The 8,745-nt window shown below is 43.0% G+C and overlaps 1 protein-coding gene across 1 annotated transcript in view; it reads left to right on the plus strand.

Annotated features, from left to right (window-relative positions):
• The window catches only part of SMIM11 (small integral membrane protein 11), a 49,954-nt gene extending 46,062 nt beyond the window's left edge, over positions 1-3,892 (plus strand). The window contains exon 5 of the transcript XR_011558991.1: positions 3,265-3,892. The gene's annotated coding sequence lies outside the window, so the exon portion shown is untranslated. The remainder of the gene's footprint in view (positions 1-3,264) is intronic.
• Positions 3,893-8,745: the final 4,853 nt, after the last annotated feature.

The following is an 8,745-nucleotide window of genomic DNA, read 5'->3' on the forward strand; positions in this document are numbered from 1 at the left end:
GGGCCTCTTTATGTTTTCTGCAAATATGGGCACTGCAGGGATATTTTCTGAGTCCCTTTGAGGCTCATTAATGAGTCTAGCAGCAGGTAACATCCCCACATCCTGGCCCGCTGTCTTTTGAGCACTGGTCAAAGTCAGTGTGGTCCTGGCCTTGTTCAGGAGAATCCTGTAAAGGGATGCCTTGAATAAGCCTGTTAGTACGGGCTGTTCTGGTAATGTGGCTTCATCCTCTGACAGCTCATTCTCTGGATCTGAAAAGGCCTCTCTGAACTCCTGCTCATCCTGAAGGGAGTCATGCAAGGAGGGGGCCGGTGCCGGGGCTGACCAAATGTCCTGCCTGCTGGGGCGAGGCGGTAGTGGGGATTGGTGTTGCTGGGCACCAATTGCTATGCCCTGTGCATAAGCTGAAGCTATCATGTCTTGTACTGAGGGAGACATGGCTTTCCAGTTATCTGTGGGCCCCCGAAGTCCTGCTGCTGTGGGCGTGAAGGTAGCTGCAGCTACTGGAGGCTGTGAAGCAGGCCTGCCCCAGTCTGGTCTCTGGAAACCCTCGGATGGAGGGGGGGGCACTTAATGGGCGATCTGGTGATAGACCCCCAACTCCCTGGAAGGTAGGCCCCTCAAAGGTGGCTGTTGTCAAGGGAGGAGGACCCAGTGGGCTTTGATGAATGGGTGGCATAACCATGGCTGAGGGGCTAGGCCCCTGTCTTGGCTTAGTGCTTTCCAGCTGGGCCTCGAGGGCCTTTATTTTCTTCTCAGCCTCCTTTAGGGCATTGGAGGACTGAGAACTCTTCCCCTTAGATTTTGTGCTGGGCCCCTTGTCCTTACTTTTATTTTTTGAAGAAACCGCAGGGGTGCTGGGGCTGATCTGAGGTGGTTGAGACATAATTGCAGATCACACTCACAGTATAAACGCAGGAGAAAAAGGTTGTTGCTCAATGCAATGCAAAATGGAGGAATGGGGATCTCAGGTCCCCATAATATGACGTCCTCAACCTCCTGGTCTGTGAATGGCCGGGTGTTAGGCAGAGAGCCAATCAGGCCTTGGTTGCCATGGTGACGCCCCCTTTCAAAATGGCGGCCGTGGGGAGAGGTGAGTTTTAGCTTACTCACTCTGCCCCCCTATCCCCCAACATGGCGGCCGTGACGTCAGGCGGGAAATTTTCCCCCATTTGCAAACGGCCCGGAGAAGCCTGGAGGCCATGGCCCTGGCCCCCAAAATGGCGGGCGCAACATCGGGCGGGCGGCGATCTCCCTTTTTTGACACCCCCCCCTTAGGGTGCTGTTCCTCTCCTTTTCGGTCTCCCCAGCAAGTTGCTGGCCGCTTTTGACGAGGCCGCCGAACAGCTGATGCCCTCGGCATGGAACTGCCGATCCGAGCGGCCGCTTCCTCCGCCGAGGCAACAAGACCGCCAAACAGATGATTTCCCTCCGTTTGGGAAAAATGCCTGCAGCTGTCATCCCCTCTGGTCGGTAAGTGCCGATACTGGGGGGGTATCGTTGCGCTGGATAATGCTTTGAGAGCGGCGGGGGGGGTCTGATCGCGGACATCAGGGACCCCAATCCAGCGATCCCTGTCCTCAAGGCAATGCTCCGGAGAGCAGTGGCCTCTCAGGGATTGAAGAGTTGGAGAGCCATACCCCGGAGGGCAGTGGGTCTCTTGTGAAGTGTCCCCCCTATAGAGAAAGGGGGAAAAAGGCATTAGTAAACAATAAAGAAAAAATCCCCTCTTACGAGAGGAGAAGAAACTCATAGTCCCTACACTATGACTGAGTTTTTTAGACTGAACCTAGGGAGGTAGAGGTGGGCGGGACATGATAATTATGTTAATTTTTAACTCAGTCCCTGCCAATGAGGCTGAAGAACAACCCACATTGGACTCTCCGAGCAGTGCAGGGGAGAACAGCCTGTTACTCTCTCTCTCTCTCTCTCCCCCCCCCCCGTGTGTGTGTGTGTGTGTGTGTGTGTGTAGGTAGGCGATGCCAACTCCATACAAAGAATCAGAGAAGGAGTTGAAATAACAGATTTATCTTCTTGGACTCAAACTTTTACAGGGATGGTGACTATATCCATGGAATAAATAGATGTCTGTTTCTTTGCTGAAGGCATAGACAAAAATGGATTGATTGGTTGTAGGGATATCATTTTGATTACAAAACTACATATTGTTATGATTGTTTTTTCCCAATTGTAACCTATCACTGTGAAAGCTGAATGATGGGAAAGGCAGAATGAAGGGAAAAAATGATGCTTTGGAATTGTAAAACTGGAGACAATTTTAAGAATACAGTACCTTGAGCTATAAAAACAAATTATTTAAGAAAAAGATAGAGTGAAGCTAAAATCTACCATGGAAACATTAATAAAGAAGCAAAAGTCTTTGGGAGACATGAAATAAAGACACAACAGCCATTGGAAAATATGCTAATGATAGTAAAGCTGAAGGCAATTGAAAAGGAGATCTCGGAAGACAAAGTGGTTCAACATTAAAAGACTATCCTGCTGAAATGTACCCTTTTGTCATTAAAAAAATAGACATGATTGAATGACTAAACAACAACTGTCTTTAAAAAGGTCGCTGAAAATTCAATTCTATGTTTGCAAAAATAAAGAATATTTGATTGTTTTCCATATAAATACAACATTTGGACATCTTCATTTATTATCAGTGAAAAGTAATTTTAAGATCTCTCACAAAAGAAAAGAAAGAAAAAGTTACTATATTTCTTTGGTGTGTGCTTTTGCTTTCTGAGCTTGAAAGAAATCCAAATTAAGTATAAATCTAGTATAGTAGCATGTGAAAAAAAAAGCACAGTAATATACTTACATTTCATGCTAGTCTGACAAGTGTGAAGAACTGCCCTTTCAGAGATACTTAGGACAAGTCTTGAATTGGCTGTGGCAAGAGCATAAGAAAGGGGGAGTGTCTTCTTTCATTCTAAGAAATATTCAAGGAAGTCATGTGACAGAAGTTACAATCCCAAGCATGCTTACTCATAAATGAGTCCTACTGGCATCCATGTGGTGAATTCAATTATGAATTGCTTGAGCACGTTTTACAGTTCACTGGTGGATCTTAGGATACCACAAGTTAGTTTTGGCTTTATCTTCTAGAAATGGCGGTACATCATGATTCTTGCCTATTGGAAATGTTCAAGCACAGCGATGAATTGAATTTGGAGCACCATTACAGAAAAAATAGTGCTTGAAAGAATGTTTTTTTCCTCAGCCTCTGATGTTCATGTTTGTTTATTGATACCTCAGGCAAAAATATTGACAGAAAAGAAAGAAAGGAGTGTTGCTGCAAGAGACAGAGATGAAGTAATGATGTTATGCACCTTCCTGTTACTCGTTTTTCCTGCTGTGCATCTGGCTAGGTGTTTGCACATCCCTCAAGTATCTGTGTATATTGCACCACTTTGTTTATACACCCATTTCATGTACAGATTATAGTATTTGCTAATACAAGCCCTGATATTTTCCATGAGAGTTCCAACAGCCTAAACTATTTCTTTTTCCTGAATGATAATAACTTTCCATCTTTCCTGAGAGCCAACATTATTCTGTACTTCGTTTTAAAAATTCAGATTGTGTAAATAAAAATCTGGATTGTGTAATCTCACAAATGGGGGAATCCACCATTTTTTGGGGGTGGTGGTGGTAGGTAGATACCTTATGCAGAGCTGAGCTATGGATTATTTACCTATAATCTGGTGATTAAATGGCATAGTTTCTGACAGGAAATTACAGTAACCATAAACAAATCAATCATGTTTTAGTTATAGTAGTCCTAACTGAAATTTTAATAGATCCTTATTTGACCATTCAGATTTTTAAATTTTAAGATACCTTCAGCTTATAATCATATCATGTTGATGATGGTTATATTGATTCAGGATAGATTAGAGTTCAGCACATTATTGTGAATTTTGTATTTGCATAATAAAGACCTTGAACATTATGAAACAGCAGATTAACATTATTATTAATGACTTGTGGGTGGAAAGCAGCTTTTCCCATGCTTCAATTAAATCAGTCTCATTTTTACAAACAATTAAAAAAATGTATTTCGCCAGAACTTTTTGACAATTCTGGATTTATTTATATATGGCTCCTACTTATCACCTTCTTACTAGAAGATCATATGAACTTAACATCGGTGCTCCATCAGTGTTTTGCCCTGACATACACACACACACACACACACACACACACACACTATTTATGATTTTTTAGCAGGAATCATAAAGCAACCAGAATGTAAGTGATAGTTTGGTGTTTTACCTTGCCATCTGTTCTGTCGGGCTCTCTGGTAGAATCCTCCCAAAAATTCACAGGTACAAATTTCAGACACACACACACGTTTGAAAATTCAAAACAATGTTCTTTATAATGAAAATTCACTTAAACTAAGCCCTCTTTTGCTATAGCAAAGAGCACTGGTCTCCAAACAAACTGGTAATTTATACAAGTCCCTTATCAGTCCTGTGATACTTAGCTTGAAGCTGTGAGGCAATTCAAAGTCCTTCTTTCACAAAGTGAAACACACTTTGCTCTGGTTTAGTTTCAAAGCAGGGAAAAATCAGCACAAAAAAAGTCAAAGTCAGTAAAGCAGTCATGAAACACAAGGATCAGCTAATCCTCCACAATGGCCAAACCCACAGGCTGCTCTTTATAGCAGCCTCACTAATTACCACAGCCCCACCCAACCACAGGTGGCCTCATTTTCTTTGATAATAATCTCTCAGTTGCTGCCGCCTATGCATTGCTCTCCGCATGCGTGGCTGTATCATTAACTCTTGTTCTGAATCCAAGGAGGAGCTAGATAATTGATCTCCTTCTGAGCTCTTCTGCCACACTCTCCTCCTCTCTGTCACTCATGTCTTCTTGGTCAGAGGAGCTTTCATCATCAGATTCCACCGGGGGCAAAACAGGCCTGCAGCATGTGGATGTCTCCCCCACATTCACAGTCCTTGGGGCAGGAGCTGGGCCAGAGCTAACCACAACAGTAATGAACTAGTTGATTTTTTAACTATTATTGTGTACCCAATCAACTATCCATCCAATCATTCGCAATACAGATTTATATTAAACAACTGTTTTGAATTTAGAAACAGGAAGAAGGAAACGATTTCCAGTGGAGACATGGAAAACTAAACAGGTCTCCATGGAGAGGGGAAATAATAACTATGGGAAACACTGAAGAACCAGTGGGACCTCTCTGGACAAGGAGAGGATGAGAGATCACCCAGGACAGGTGCTCTTCACAAGGACACTACAAGGCAGTGATCCCCCACAGATCTGAGTGCTGGGAGGCATAGGGATCAATAATTAAGCTCACAATCATAGCAGAATCTTTTAAAGGACAGTTCATTTGCTAATCTTGCTTCTAAGTACTTTTAGAAATTGCCTGTTTATCTATCTTGAGGCTATTAAAGATCTTTGGAATGTCATTTGAAAAAAACATCTGGTGAGTCTATATTTCTGAACAAAACGTATAACAGAGAATAGAGACAGTATGATTTAAAAGGGGCTAAGGATTCCAGGCCAAAAGCCAAAAACCCTTGCCTGTGGTTTTGTCTTAGATTGGAATTTACAAAATGATGTGAAACACTACAACATTTAAAATATTGGAGGAGCTCTCTGAAGAATGGAGCTAGAAATTATTAACTACAATTATCACAAGTAATGATGTCTGTTTCTATGTTTAAAGGATGTTAATGAAAGCGTGACAGATATGAAATAGTGGAATCAGAAATATTGGATTAAAAAACCTGGATTTCAAAATACAGAAGGTATGTAAAGTAGAAATAGAAGTGGCAGGCCAAGAGAATGATCCAGATATACAAAGAAAGTTGCCTGACATTTTAAAAATTAAAGGGAAATGCAAATGATAAACCATGGGAATGACTTGGACAGTGACTTTATTATTGGATTTATAAAGAGACTTGAAGAACCATATGCAGTGGGACAAAGAAAAAATGAAGAGATCAAATCATACAACGATATTTGAATAAATAATAATAATAATAATAATAATAATAATAATAATAATAATTTATTAAACTTGTATGCTGCCCTTCTCCAAAGACTCGGAGGAAATAAAAGAAAGAAATGTAAAATTGGTTTATTTGATCAAGGTTAAAAAGTAAGCCATATTTTTACGATATTTTGCCAACACTTTACAGACTTTTTGCTGACCAAGATTGAAAACCTGATAATGTTTTATGACTTTGGCATTGAATTACAGTATATCCAGGAACATAAGGTTTGTGAATCACTTGAACTGGAAAAAGAACAATTAATTCTGCTATCTTTTCTCTTTTGTTAAGAAAAAACAAACCTTGGGTTAAAAGAATGTTAACTAAGAAGTAACAAAAGCTACTTCACTTGTCTTAGGTTTGGAGAGTGAGAAACCTATACTCTTCATTACTTACTTAATTGAAGGAAACAATTCTTTGCCAACTCTGCTCTGAGTAGTAGTTCCCAGAAGCAGATGTGATGCTTATCTACTTATATAGTCAAAATTAAGGATATACAATTGGCTATGGAAATTGGAAAGATAATTTACGCTCTGCACAATAACTTTAATCAGCCCCAGATTCTAACTTATAGTAGTTGTGTTAAGTTTTAAGAAATTAAGAAACCACATAAAACCAAAATAAAATAAAAGTGAAGAACTTTATCTGTGTGAAGAGAAAGGTTTCTTTCAGTTGCCCAATAAGATATAACTTTAATAAACCAGTTCCATCTTATCTTTTGATATTGGAAAAAATTGACAGAAGGAAAAATTGTCAAAGATAATTTTAATGTTTGGAGGGAGTATTAGAAAAAACTGATGATAGAAGATAATAAAATATTTTAAAATACAGACATCAAAATTGTTATTGGTTGTGTACAGCAGCATTTTCCAACCGGTGTGCCGCAGCACACTAGTGTGCCGCGAGACACAGCCAGGTGTGCCGCGGAGCTCCTAGGGAAGCTCCAGCTGGGCGGGGCGCTGCCGGTGCCGGGGCAGGCTTTCCCGAAATGGACGGAGAATGCCCTCTCTCGCAGCCCCCTGGCTGGGAGCGCTTTCGCTGCGAGAGAGAGCTTTCTCCATCCGTTTCAGGAATGCCCGCCCCCCCCCTCTCGCGCGCGCCGCTCCCCTTTTCTCTCAGCCCTCCCTGGCTTCGCTTCTCAATCCCTCCCTCCTTCCGTCTTTCCTTCCCCTCAGCCGTTCTGTCTGGGGGTCTCCCGCTCTTCCCTTTCCCACCTCCCAGGCTTTGCCTTCACCACCCCCACCCCCTTTTTGGTTGGCAAGGAGTCCTTTGCCGCATTCTGCAGTTCGCACTCGGCTCGAGGCTGCTTTCCCTGGCTGCGCTCTTTCTCTCTCTCTCTCTCTCCCGTGAGCCGGGGAAAGGAAAAAACAAACAAACAAAAACTTCTTGCAACGGGCCTGCGCGCGCGCTCGTGCCCGCGTTCGTCCGTTCAGCAGTGAGGGAGGGAAGTCAGAGGGCGAGGGAGCGAGCGAGGGCTCTTGTCCTCGGTGCCCTCTGCAGCCTGCCTTCCTTATTCTTTGCCGCCGCTGAGGGAGGGAGAGAAGGATAGAAAGGAAAGAGGGAGGGAGAGATAGAAAGGAAAGAGGGAGGGAGGAAAGAGGGAGGGAGAGATGGAAAGAAAATAGATAGAAAGGAAAGAGGGAGGGAGAGATAGAAAGGAAAGAGGGAGGGAGAGATAGAAAGAAAAGAGATAGAAAGGAAAGAGGGAGGGAGAGATAGAAAGAAAAGAGATAGAAAGGAAAGAGGGAGGGAGGGAGGAAAGAGGGAGGGAGAGATAGAAAGGAAAGAGGGAGGGAGGGAGAGATACAATGGAAAGAGGGAGGAAAGAGGGAGGGAGAAATAGAGTGAAATGGAGGAAGAGATATTTTTTTTGTCCAAACTTTTCTTTAGCCCCCACCCCCCGCCCGAGAGAGAGAGAAAGAGAGACATAGCAAGAGAGAGAGAGAGAAAGAAAGAGATAGCAAGAGAGAGAGAGAAAGAGAGAGAGAGAGAAAGAGATAGCAAGAGAGACAGAGAGAGAGACAGAGAAAGAGAGAAAGATAGCGAGAAAGAAAGAGAGATAGCAAGAAACACAGAAAGAGAGAGAAAGAGACAGAGAGAGAGAGAGAGAAAGAGATAGCAAGAGAGACAGAGAGAGAGAGAAAGAGAGAGAGAAAGAGAGAGAAAGAAAGAAAGACATAGCAAGAGAGACAGAGAAAGAGAGAGAAATAGAGAGAATGAAAGAGAGATAGCAAGAGAGGCAGAGAGAGAGCAAGGGAGAGAGAAAGACATAGAGGGAGGGAAGGAGGGAAAGAGAGCAAAAAAGAGGAAGAAAGAAAGAGGGATGGAGAGAGAAAGAAGGGAAGGAAGGAAGAGGGAGGGAGAAATAGAGTGAAATGGAGGGAGTGAAATAGAGTGAAGAGGGAGGGAGAAATAGAGTGAAATGGAGGAAGAGATATTTTTTTTGTCCAAACTTTTCTTTAGCCCCCCCGTACCCCCCCCCGCACCCCCATTCAGTGTTCCCCAGGATTTTGAAAATATGAATAATGTGCCGCGGCTCAAAAAAGGTTGGGAAACACTGGTGTACAGCAGTGGGCTACGAGCCAGAACACTAAAATGCGCTCGCTGTGGCGGCTCATAAGTTCTTGCGGGACCAGCACGATTTTGCTGCTGCACCTGTGGAGCAAAATCATGCACGGATCAGCAAGTAAACCTCGCCGAAACA

The sequence above is a fragment of the Erythrolamprus reginae genome, chromosome 4 (assembly GCF_031021105.1).
Source record: "Erythrolamprus reginae isolate rEryReg1 chromosome 4, rEryReg1.hap1, whole genome shotgun sequence".
NCBI lineage: Eukaryota > Metazoa > Chordata > Lepidosauria > Squamata > Dipsadidae > Erythrolamprus > Erythrolamprus reginae.